The sequence below is a fragment of the Athene cunicularia genome (genome assembly GCF_003259725.1).
Source record: "Athene cunicularia isolate RWA chromosome 13 unlocalized genomic scaffold, athCun1 chr13_part1, whole genome shotgun sequence".
In the NCBI taxonomy this organism is placed as follows: Eukaryota; Metazoa; Chordata; class Aves; order Strigiformes; family Strigidae; genus Athene; species Athene cunicularia.
Window position 1 is genome coordinate 19202418 of NW_020799117.1, and position 13315 is coordinate 19215732.

General features: G+C 47.5%; 1 protein-coding gene across 2 annotated transcripts in view; it reads right to left on the reverse strand.

Moving 5' to 3' along the window:
• Positions 1–13309, reverse strand: part of SIL1 (SIL1 nucleotide exchange factor) — a 100774-nt gene extending 87465 nt beyond the window's left edge. The window contains exon 1 of one of the 2 annotated variants that reach the window (XM_026858550.1): positions 13065–13309. The gene's annotated coding sequence lies outside the window, so the exon portion shown is untranslated. Of the gene's footprint in view, positions 1–8845; positions 8962–13064 lie in introns of those variants that run through there. The other variant, XM_026858548.1, reaches the window with a different exon arrangement.
• Positions 13310–13315: the final 6 nt, after the last annotated feature.

Sequence of the window (13315 nt, forward strand, 5' to 3'; positions counted from 1 at the left end):
ACTCCAAAGGAGAAATCCAAGAAACCTAGCTGGCCAGTGTCAGACCCAACGGTGCTCACGAAGACCAGCACACTTTTGATTTTTAGAACACATCAGTACAATGCAATCTGTTCCTGGGCAGCACTCCCATGCAAGGCAACCATCAACAATATCCATTATTAAAAAGAATTCAGTGTTTAAATTATCACTCTGGGCTGAAGCTCCTCATAGTCTAGAAACTTCACATTCCTCATCCAGCGGCGCAGCATCTCGCTCATCCTAGGGAGGCATTAAGAAGGCTAATGTTTGTCAAAGAGCCTTGGCGCAGTAACGTGCTGCAATGGATTATCATCCGCTTGAGCAAACGCTCCTCCTCTCCCAGTTCAGCCTTGCGTTCTCTCACTAGAAGTGAACTCCACAAAAATTGAATCACAGATAACTTTTTTCTTTTAAATACTGCTAGAGCCCTTTTTTTTTGTTGTTCATTCCCAAGCACTATCGCAGCTTCTTACGTCCTGGGCTCGTGTCATTCCAAACCTTATGTTGAGGTCCCTCACTTGCAGCATGGTCCTGCAAGAACCATTAAAGCACAGGCCCTCCAGTGCTGGCTCTGCTGTGGGGAATGTTGTTCCCTCTCTGTTTTCCTGCCGGGCAGGAGAATGGGCCTAAACCTGCTCTGGGCACACCTGCAAGATTTAATCATGCCAGCCAGAACTATGGGGAACCCAAATCACTCACCTGCTCCTGCAACTGCTTGCCAGTCCTTCATAGGGGGCAAATGCTTCAGCCCAGGGCTCAGCTGCTGGCTCCAGATGTTCCAGATGCCAGTGTGTTTCATCTGGGGTCAGCTACCTAAGCCCCCCCACAGCCAGGAAAACCTCTCCTTCCATAGAAGATGAATAATGGACCCAGAAAAATTTGTCTGTGAGCAGCCTGAGGTTCCTGAATGGGAAGTTTGACCTGCCCACAGAAGAGGTTAGCTTATCGCAAAACGTGAGCAAACAGGGAAAAGGCAGGAGATCCAAAGGAAGGATGAGAGAAGCAGGAAATGTTGTCTCAGGTCACCAAAAAGCAACTGCCTGCCCCAAAACCCAGAAACAGAGCCTTAAGTGACACTATGTATCAACAAAAAGAAGTGAGAAAACTAAAACCACGCAGCCTAAAGCAAGGGAAGAACAAGGCAGCAGGCACATTGCCCTGGGTATTGGTAGCACCAGCACAAACCTGAGCTGCATGGGGTTTTTTTCCAGAATTTATTTAAAGAGCATCTGATGCCTCATGACACGTTATATTTAGACGCTGTTTTATCTGTACCAGGACTCCTCTCCAGCCACAGGGACTGGCATCAAGCACAGGACACCGTCTTGCCAGCCTTACTTGGACAGGATCGTTGTTTCCTACGAGCATCTCATCCAGCGCAGAAAACACCATCAGCCGGTACGTGCACCAGGAGAGCTGTAAAGTACTCACGGTGCTGCTTTCCAGCAAGGAGCAAAACACAGGCTGTTACCGTAACGCAGGAAGTGTTAAACCGAGATCTCATGGAGGAGGAGGTTAGCAGACACAAGTCTGTCATTTACAGCGATGCTTTTCAGGCACTTGCAGCTGCAGAGACGCCAGCCAAGAGCCAGGTTCCTACAGCCTCTCCCAGGCTTTAACATGCTCCAATTTCCACCCAACAGCTCTCTGGGCAGCGACCCACCCCGGGCCAGGCAGTGGCGAGCAGAGCCTACACCGGGCACAGCCAGCCCTCGCCCCCAGCCACCCCACTGCCCGGCCCCACATCCATTTACAGGCAGGTTAAGCAGGCAAAGCTTTAGGCATCAGTCCAGCACATGGCTTGAAATCACATCTCTGAACGGAGGACAGAGAGGTCCTCCTCTGAAATATTTACCTTTTTCCCAGCTCTCTGACTTGGAGAGATTTCAGAGAGAAATCAAAGGGCTATAGTGCCGCAGGAGTCCAGGGCACCCGCACTGATTTCCTCAGCAAATTCTGGTCATGTTTCTAAACAATGGAAAATTTCCCAAACACTAAGAGAGAACAAAACCCACACTAGCCACCAGAAGCCAGCCAGAAGTCAACAATGCTCCAGCCAGCAATCTCACTCTGCTTCTCAAGCGATGCTCTCACAGACTCAAACAAAAGCAGCCCATTTACATCATCACCAATGAATTTCTTCACCCCTAGAAAACTTGTACAAGTGCCACACTGATTTCCAACAGTCTCCTGCTGATGTTGAACAGACTTTCCAAGCTTTTCTGCATACATTTTGTATGTGATTACCCCATGCTCACTGGAAGGAAAGAACAAAATGCACTCAAGAGTCACTTGCTCATTCCCAATTTGGGTACAACAATGCCAGACGCAACAACATAATTTTTACCTCCAGGACACCTCCCTGCACCAGGGCTGGCACATACCACATCCAGCCACCAGAGACGGGCTTTTCCCACCAAAGGTACAAGCACCTCATACACAGTGCTTTGGTTTTGTAATTCTGATGAGGATCCATCTCTACCAGCCATAATGCATTAAGCAACAACACAATATTCAAAGCTAAGCCCACAGCTTGTAGCAGAACTTCACAGAACCATAGAATGATTTGGGTTGGAAAGGACCTTAAAGATCATCTAGTTCCCCCCCTGCCATGGGCAGGGACATCTACTAGTCCAGGTTGCCCAAAGCCCCGTCCAACCTGGCCTTGAACCCTGCCAGGGAGGGGGCAGCCACAGCTTCTCTGGGCAACCTGTGCCAGGGCCTCCCCACCCTCACAGGGAAAAATTTCTTCCTTATATCTAATCTAAATCTACCTCCTTTCAGTGTAAAACCATTACCCTTCATCCTATCCCTAGGCCCCCTGATAACAGGTCCCTCCTCATCTTTCCTGTAGCCCCTTTCAGCCCTGGGAGGCCGCTCTAAGGTCTCCCCGGACCCTTCTCTTCTCCAGCTGAACCCCCCAACTCTCTCAGCCTGTCCTCACAGGGGGGTGCTCCAGCCCCTGAGCATCCTCGTGGCCTCCTCTGGCCCCGCTTGAGCAGGTCCGTGTGTTTCTGCTGTTGGTGCCCCAGAGCTGGACACAGCACTGCAAGGGGGGTCTCACGAGAGCGGAGCAGAGGGGGAGAATCCCCTCCCTCGCCCTGCTGCCCACACTGCTCTGGGTGCAGCCCAGCACACCGTTGGCTTTCTGGGCTGTGAGTGCACGTTGCTGGCTCACAGTCAGTTTTCCATCCACTCATACCCTCAAGTCCTTCTCCTTGGGGCTGCTCTCCATCCACTCCTCACCCACCCTGGATTTGTGCTTGGGATTGCTCTGACCCATAGGCAGGACCTTGCACTTGGCATTTCTGAACTTCATGAGGTTTGCACATCCCACCTCTCCAGCCTGGCACATCCCTGCCCTCCAGCATGTCTATCACACCTCACAGCTCAGTGTCATTGATGAACTTGCTGAGGGTGCCTCGATCCCACTGTCCATGTCTCCAACAGAGATGTTAAACAGCACTGGTCCCAGCACTGACCCCTGAGAAATGCCACTTGTCACCCCACTCCAGTTGGACATGGAGCCGTTGATCACAGCTCTTTTGAGTGTGACCATCCAGCCAATTCCTGATCCACCGAGTGGTCCATCCATCAAATCCATGTCTCTCCAATTTAGAGACAAGGATGATGTGTGGCACAGTGTCAAAAGCTTTGCACACGATGACATCAGTTGCTCTTCTGTTGCCTACCAGTGCTATAACCCCATCAAAGGTAGCCACCAGATTTGCCAGGCATGATTTGCTATTAGTGAAGCCATGTTGGCTCCTTATTTCCATGTTCACCTTCTTGTTTTCCATGTGCCCCAGCACAGTTTCCAGGAAGATCCGCTCCCTGATCTTGCCAGGCACAGAGATGAAAATGGCTGGTCTTTAGTTCTCCAGGTCCTCTTTACTTCCCTTTTGAAAATAGGGGTTATGTTTCCCCTTTTCCAGTCAGTGGGAACTTCACCAGACTGCCACAACTTCTCAAATAGGATGGAGAGTGGCTGAGTCACTTCATCCCCCAGTTCCCCCAGGACCTGTGGATGCATCTCATCTGGTCCCATAGACTTGTGCACCTTCAGGTTCCTTAGATGGTCTCAAACTTGACCTTCTCCTGCAGTGGGCAGTTCTTCCTTTTCCCAGTCCTCACTTTTACATTCTGCATCTTGGGCGGTGTGGATGGAGCCCTGGCTGGTGAAGACTAAAGAAAAAAAGTTGTTGAGTACCACAGCCTTCTCCATATGCCAGGTGACCAAGTCTCCCTTGCCCTTCCAGAGAGGACCCACATTCTTCCTAGTCTTCCTTTTATTAACTTAGATCACCCAAGGCTCCTTCTGGAAATTTTCAATAGTGTAGCAGTTTATTTTGTGGGCAGGAAGAGATCAAGAAAATTGTCACAGAAAGAAGGAAAAAACTCCCGCTAAAGTGAGTAACTGCTCTAAAGCTGCGATCACAAATAGGCCAAGTACATTTTAAGATCTATACATTTTCACTTCCACAGTCCTGAAAAAGAAAATGGAGTGACTTTGTTCTGTATGCATATTGTCCACCATTTGTTATTGTCTGTCTATTGATGTTTGCTTGAAAAACAAAATTTAATTAAACCCCACAGTACTGCAGAGCCTGCCTTTGAAATATGCCCACATTAGTGGATCATTACAGTAAATGAAATACAGCTTCATATCGTATTTTTCAAATAACGTCCTAAAACATTTACAAATTAAATAATACTCCTGCAGAGAGAAATTAAGAGACAGTGTTTAGCAAGGGCAAAGAGATGTTTACAGATGAAGTCTGAAATCAGACGTGGAGGCAGTGAGGCAGAAGAGGTGCCAGAGGGTTCTCCTGGACCTTGTTGAGACAGTTCTCGATGTACCAGAAACTAGACAGAGTGTGCCAGTGCCAGGTGAGCAGCAAGGGCAGTGTCCCCACACCCCTGAGGAGGTTTCAGCACAAGCTCATTCAGGGTCTGGGGCATGCTGGCACAATCTGCCAAGCCAGGGAGGTGAGCTCAACACACCTGCATGTCCTTCATGCCCTTTGGAGAAACCCAGCTGGAGCCACACCAGTCAGAGGGAAGTGAACCCTTGCAACTGACTCAGCAGTGGAAATCTGGACTCTCAACAGGCTGAGAAAAGAGATGTAGAAATGTGCTGCTGTGGCAGGATGAGAAATATAGGGCTAATATTTAGCGGGAACAGGAAACAAAAGGAGCTTTGGTTTCTCAGGGTAAGTAAAAGCACAGGCAGGTTAGTAAGTCAATGTTGGTCATAGCAACAATGCCCGATGTCGAGCAAAGCAAAGAAGCATGTTAAAAAGCAAGTGAATATTACATGAATCTTACAGCTCAGGCTTGAAGAGATCCAAGATTTTTCTTTCCCTTAATAGCATCTGGGGTGATGCCAAGTGTTCTTTGACAAATTATTTACTCCAAGAAACATTTTCTCTATACAAGTGTTGCCCGTTACCACATCCTTCTTCAAGTGAGCCTGGAAAAGGCTTCGCCCTGCAGCTCCTGCGGCACCATCTCCACAGGGATGCACCGACGGCGGTATTGAATCCAGCTGGAAGGCAAACATCCTCAAAGAAAAGGCTGAAGATAGAAGAGCTCTCAGGTGTGAGCCCTGGGGAAAGGTGGGCTGCTTGAGCTGAGCCTGCAGCTCTGGCAGGCAGGGCTTTCATGAGAAGCAGAGCATCCTGGCCTACGAGCAGGCTGGAAATGAAGAAGAAAACCTCGCAAGGGCACCTCTGGATCCACTTTACAGGAAGACAGTAAAAGATTCACAGTTGCTGCCCATGTCGGGGATCAGCAACTGGCAGCCAAATTCCTGTAGGTCTTGCTGAGTTCTCATCAGCATGCTGAATCCATTATTTAAAGGACAAACATTCAGCCTGGCATATAATCATTAAAAGCTGTCAACTTCCAGCCTATGTGGGGCTTCCTCTGCGGAAAGGATCCTTCCCTGAGAATCAGGGACTCCTCACCAATTTCACATCATAAAATTAAAACGAACAGTTGTGGCATGGGGCAATCCATTATGCATCATCTTATCAGTCCTACAACAATAATGAGCACTGGGACCCCAAGACACTACACAGCACATGGCAAGTTTTGGCAAAAACCACTGGAATATAGAAAATGGAGCCCAGGATCCTTCCTAAAGGAAAAATGCCATGGTAGAGAGGCATTGGGAGTTATATAAACAAGCTGGCACAAAGAGCATCCTTCCTGCGCTGGGGAAGGAGATTGATGAGGCTGTGCGGGTCCAAACTGGTGAAGGCAAAGCAAGCACAGCACTCATGCAGCAGCGAGGCAGCTGGCTCCTGCCTGCTGACATGCCCTCCTCACCTGCCACACCAAAGCCTCCACCGGGATCAACAGCTCACACCTGCTCTCCTGCACACCCGCTCCTCCATCTGACAACGTGAAAGCCGCCCAGCAGCACTCGGGCAGATTCGGGCTGGCTTTGGGCTTTCCAGACTGTGGCAAAGCCTCCCTGACACTTAAAAGCAGCAGAACTGGCTTGCATAAAAGATGAAGATTGTTGAGCCTCCTGCAGCCTTCCCGACGTGAGAGCAATCTGCGCGCTGTACTCCTCAGGCAGCAGGAGCACACCGACAGCGGGGCAGCTCCACTGCGGGGCGAGGTTAAAAACGGCCCGGCTTCACATTCACACCTATTTCATCTACAGCTCGCCAGCGCTCTTCTCCACCTCTGAGCATGTGAGGTCTCAACACCTAAACAAGACCAGACTGCTGCTCCCAGTTTGCTGGAGAAAATAAAAGGAAAGGGATGTCTGATAGGGAGGAGGGTGCACAGCCCAGACACCTCGGAAAGTGCCCCACTTATGCAGCTCAAGGTTAAACATTCCTTTGCACTAATTTCTGAGTCTGCCTCTCTCAAAAGCCGCGCCAGGTAATTAGAATCATTATAACTATTATTAGACCATAATATTATTATAGCATTTCTGCTACACTTGACATCTGTTGGCTGATAGATTTAACTGGTACATAAGAAATAATTGTGCATAGATTTCTTGAAAATGAGCACCAACACAGAAGACATTAAAGTGTTCTGCACTGAAAAAGTTAGTTTTATGAAAGCATGCCTGAAATAAAAAAATCTAAAATTAACAGTTAAAATCTCATTAATGAAACTATTTGCGTTTAAATAGCCATTTAAAAAATCTGACTTTTCTGTAGATGCTTCAAGGCATATACCTGGCTTGGTATCTCTTCAGATCAACATATGCATCTTCTTCCAACCTATTTCAGTGACCCAGAGGTTTTTAAATCGTCCTTCCATCTTCCTTTTCCTCTCTCTGCAGCAGGCTTTTGAATTATTTGGGCAAAGAGCCTGACTGCACAGAGGACCAGTATAATCAGGACTCTTAACAACCTGCTCACTGAAAATCCTATAGAATTATCAGCACACACGCATCTAGAATAAAATACAGCTTCTTGCATCCCACAAAGCCCAAAGAGCTTTGCAAACTGGATTAAGGGTGCAATTTATCCACCACTGAGATTCAGCCTTAATCCAGAGTGGAACGCCTCCTTTCTACCAGTATTTAACTACAGCACACAGCCGCCCAGAGGGAACCCAGGAAGAGCCCAACAGAAACCACCGGAATGCTGTAAGGAGGCTTAATTTTTTCCCTGGAGCTGAAATTTGGTCAGAGCACCCACCATCAGCCATTGACCAACAAAGTAGAACAAACAGGGCAGAACTCCTCCATCCCATTGATGATGTCCTTGAAGTACAGCCTCAGCAAACAGCCGTGGCTGGGTACCTCAAGTCACCAACCTTGAGAGACGGAAGAGATGAAAACCAAAGAAACTGTGTTGTCCTCTGTTCTGCCGATTAAGGATACCAATTAAACTCAGACCCCAGAGTGAAAGAGCAGGCGTATTTTACTAGTGATAACCAATGTAACAGTGTAATACAGAAGACATGCAGTAAGAAAAGGCAGAACAGTGCACTTAAAGCAGTAAACAGGAAAAAAAAAGGGTAATGCATTAAATCATTACTACACGAGAGAGAGAATGAAGTTTAAGAAAAATACATCACCACTTGCATATATTATCATCACCCAGACCCGCAGTGGCTGGGCAGCTCCAGTTACAGAGAGGGTTTGGAGAGCCTGTCCCGGCAAGTGGGAAATCCTACGCGGTGCGTCCACCCATAGGTGAGGCTGCCAAAATCGCTTCAAACGGGCCCGGCCTTATATACCAGAGATCGAGAGGCCAGAATAGCTGGCACCTTTGTTTTGAGCAGAAAATCTCTGTTTTCATTCTCCTGTTGGATTCCACCCAAAGCCTGGCCAGGGCTCAGGGGGGGAAACCAAGGGAGTTTCTAACAAGGCCAGATACTTGGGTTCTCAGCCTTGAACAGGCTAAACAAGGGAAGTTGGATACATTCTCTCCTCACTACTGATTATATTTTGTCTAAGCCGCATCTTTCACTAGCAAGCTTACATACTTTGTTAATGATTACAGACTAAGTTAGCAGCTTTGGCTTGGGGCCTGTTGTTCAGGCTTCAGTACTTCAATGCTTTAGCACTTTTTACATCAGCATAAGTGCATTGTTATAACTTAGTACAATACCTACTAGCACAATGGGTTTCAGTTATAAAATATACAGGATTCATCTATAGGTCAACTCGGGCTTGGGCCAGTTGTCCAAGCCTTAGCACTTCATCCTCGAATTCAGTGGGGCCCAAATTTCACCCCACAGTTACACTGATGTGCAAAGAAAGGTGGTATAGGTGGTAGAAGTGCACTTCAGAAAAAGACCAACCTCTTAAAATTCAAAAAGCTGAACACAGCAGCTCAGTATTTACAGAACTCAGGGGTGGTTAGAGCTGGTCCCATTCAGACAGTGATGTTTTCTCCAGTTAAACGTATTTCAGTTAAAGTAACTCCTCTTCCTTAAGATTAGTTCACACTGAGAAGGTGACCAGCAGAGCCCTGGTGGAATGAGGTATCCTGTAACTGCTCCCACAGTAACACACTATTCAGGGATAAATATGAGTGTAATTAATTTTTCCAGGGCAAGTTGTGGGGGTTTTTTTTCCTTTTTTTTTTTTTTTTTTCCAGAGCAGAGCAACCACACAAGAGATTTTGAATCGCTTGAGAAGAAAAATGTATTTTTACTACCTTAGTTGCATACAGACAAGCCTAACTCTCACTGCAGTCAGGCCCACAGAGAAAACAAAGGTGAGCAGGTCAATACAGTCACAAATTTCCCCCATGCATACCCCTCTGCTACCAAAGCAGAACCACCTGGGGAGCTCTTAGCAGAAACCAGGGCTGAGCAACCAGAGAATTGCGTCTGAGCAATGCTGGTCCTAGCAAGCATCAGCAAGAAGGCCCCGTTAAATGAGGTTCATGAAAGTTCTTGAAAATTACCCGAGTCTTCAGAAATGGAGCACAAATCCCCCTCTACAGAGATCTGCCCATCATATCCACGACCAGCATGGCATTAAAGCAGGCTTTTCACTCTATCCATCCAATACTAACCAGAGGAGCTCAGATTAGGTGAGCTCACCTTAACAAGGCACATTGCTCATTACTAACTAAGAAAAAAACCCCAAACAACAAAGCAACTCACACACACACACACTTTAGAGGTAGCTATCAACGATTCCCTGTCACAACAGGAGAAAACCTCATGTACAGGCCCTCAGAGATCAGTCCAGGTTTGCTTCTACTCATCCTTTTCATTAATGGCCCGAACAATGAAAGAGAAAGTACTTTTGTAAAACCTGAAAGGATGCCCAGCATTTAAGAGCTGGAAGCACTCCAGAGGTTATGATCAGAATTGATAAACTCAAGAAAAATTCCAAAACTACCCACAAATCAATAAAAAGCAAGGAAAACAATGCAAAGAACCACACTCAACTAGCAAAAACAAAGATCAAGCACACAAATACAGCATGAGGGAAATCTCTCTGGAGAGGTAACACAGAGGAAAATTGAGGACTGGGCTAAAAATGCAGCACTGTGACACCACACTCCAGCTGCAAAGAGCTAAGCATCACTATGTGATCTAAGAACATAATATTCCTAATTCTGGTCTGGAAAACCATGCTCAGTGCTGGGTACCACCCCTAAGAAAGTCACCAACAAACCAGGGCGTCTGGGCAACAAGAGGTGCAGTCAGCAGTGTAAAACATGCAGTCCCATAGCAGCTGTTGAGAGTTTCCCCATCTCTGCTCCCTCCAGGGTCATTATCAGCTCATGGCATTTAACTGCTGTTTACAAGGACAAGCATCCCTTGGGCTTCCCATTCTATGATGGCAGGAGACAAAGTGGCACACTTAATTTGCTGCAAGGGCTTGTCCAGGGCCACAGCAAGGGCAAAGGCCCAGAATTGCTTGTTCAGGGCCAAAGCAAGCGCTATATAAGTATATAAGGCTCCCCAAGGCTGGGCTTTCAAGTCCCAGAAGGAACTTGTCTCCAGTTCTGATCTGCACTAACATCCACCGCTGCCCAGTCTGGAGCTGAGTATCTCTCACTTGGCCTCAAGACAGGGGCCTGGACAAGGAGGTTTTTCCAGCCTTCCATTTCATTTTGGCATCCTCCATCTGGCTGCTCCTACACTACTACAGCAGTGACATCTTAGAACTAAATTAACAGCCTTCTCTTCCCCAAAATACAACAGAGCTCCTCACCCTGACAAAAAGGCACCCACCCAGCAATGCAGAAGGAACACAGTCATAACCATTCCAATTCACATCTTCTTTAACTTTCAGAAATTAAGCTCTTCAGCTCAATTTGCACCAAACTACTTTGGCAGTGAAGACACCTTCCCAGGCCCTGCAGGGCGAGAGACGCTGGCCTGGGCTGCCCGTGGGGAAGGGCAAGGGTCCCTCCTCCCCCCTTACCCCCAAACAGCCCTACCGACCTGTATGATGGGCTGTAGCCCATAAGGGTCATCACCCAGCCCAGCGGGCCAGCCCTCCCTACCCCAGACAGAATAATTTGAGTCGATGATTGCTGAAAGCAATTGAAAACATCAAAACAAGGTGATTAAAAGTGGGCGAGAGTAGCTGCACCAAACCCCAACTGAAGGCTCTGCGAGAAACCCAGTAAGGGAGTAAGATCTACAAATCTTATACAAAAGTGGGGCTGAACTTCCAGGAACATTTAAGATTTGCCAGTGACTCAAGAGGATTTGAAGGGTTTTTGAGTCAGAGCTTTAGGAGCAAGCTGCCTCATGAACTGCAGCCAGAAGAGATTTGACAAAGCCTTCGTCAGCACGTGCTGTCTCCTTTCATAGAGCTGTTTCCCAGAAGATCCCAAGTGTTGTGTCATTTTTCACTTCAGGTGCTAAGAATATCTGTGTGTTAATAAAAAATAGTAACTAGTTTCATAGAGAACCTATCAACAAAGCACTCGACAAATCTTAATTAACGCTGATTCACCTACTTCACGAGTGCAAGTTAAACATTATTTCTCAGAGGGGGAAGCTGAGCAGTAAGAGAGATGAGGTGGGTTATAAAAGCCACTGAGGGAGTCAGTAGCAGAGAGGATTAGCACATAGAAAGGCTGACTATTATCCCTAATTTTATCCCAATAATCCAGTGACTTGCAAATTCTCAGGGTATAGCTGACGTGCTTTCAACCACACCTGTCCAGCTTGACATCAGTATTTAAGTAGCCTTACAACTCCTCACCAAGTAAGAGCAGGCAGAGAGGGTCTGAGGGTGCTGGAGAATTTTTTAGGTGTTTTATTGCTCTGGCTAAAAAAATTCTCAACTGAAAAAAGGAGAAGGTGGCAACAATAGCACTAGCACTGGTCTTGTGTTGCTCTAGGGCACTGGGATGTCACTGCAGGTCCAAGGGCTGTTTGGATAACTCACTAGGAATTGCCAGTTTCCAGCTCACTTCTTTAAAAGGAACATATCAGTATCCCTTCAAATCTACTAAATATGTGGCCACACAGACAACAGACCACAGGAACTTGCAGACGCGGCACTCACACCTCTGTTATGCACTTCTACATCAAAGTTTCCGAGGCAAGATTTTGATTGTCTTCACCATAGAAATGCCTTGGAGGCTGCTGAAAAATACCAGCGCCGGTCATTTTAAGGGAGAGTTGGGGGAAAGAAAAGCCGAAAAAAAAGTCCATCCCTTAACAATGCTACTTGCAGAGCATTGGAAAGGATCACACAGAACAGAAACACTGCAGTAGGATGTTTGGTAAACGGCAGGGTGTGTCATCGGCTTCTAAGCCGTAGGGACTTATCTGCATTTAAAAGGCTTCCTACCACAACTGTACACTGGGGCAGCCTCCTCACACAGACAGCTCTACCAACAGAAATGTCTGTGCAGATTATACTCCATTGGCAAGCAAATTAAACAGTATCAGTGAAGTCATACTTTCTGCCTCTAAGCCATATTTGTACTAGGTTAGTTCTATCAGCAAAACACTGTAAAAATAAATAACTTGCCCCTAAGAAATTGTGTCTACAGAACTTGTTAGTGTAAACCCAGGCCATCTTGTGAGGCGGGTAGTGTTGATTATTTGTCAAAGATTACTTCTAATGCGAGTGTTAGTCAACCACTAAAGTTAAACACTGTAAGGCAATATTCCAAATATTGTTTATATACAAAATCCCATTTGCTCAGGCTCAGTTCTCACTCCCTGGCTTTATGCAACATGCAATTTCACTAGTTCTCCAGCAAGAGAGCCATATGCAAGCTTGTACCAAAATAATTAAACAGTTTAAAACTCAGGCCTCATGTTACCGAGTGCATACCCAGAGAAAAAATCCATTTTAATATTCCAGAGCTACACCAAAGGTACCAGCACACTGTCACTCTAGAACTGCCCGAGTGCAAAGGGGGCCTGCAGTCACCCAGCCCATCCTCAGGTGCAAGGCAGATTCCAAACTGCTCCTGTTTTGTTGAATTTGTATTTAAAATCTTTCAGGGTAAGGGATTCTCGTCTGCCTGAGCATCCTGTCCCACACTTTGTGGGCAGGTGCCCGCCACAGGGCCCTGATTTTCGGTCACTTCTAGAACAGGACAGCCCAGGCAACTGTCACCGCTTCCCAGCCCTGCCGAGGCAGGCCGAACCCCCGAGTTTAGGTCAATCGCCGTTACTCCTCCCCGGGCCCTGTGCCCCCAGAGCCCGGGCAGGGCCCCCTCTGCGGGAGAGCAGGGCAGCAGGCGGCCCCAGCCCCAGCAAGGCCTCACCGCCGGCTCTCCCCGAACGAGGGAACGGGCAGGGCCCGCTCCGGTGCGGGAGGTGGCGGCCCGACCGCCGGCCCCGCGCAGCGGCCCAGGGCACCGGGGTCTGGGCC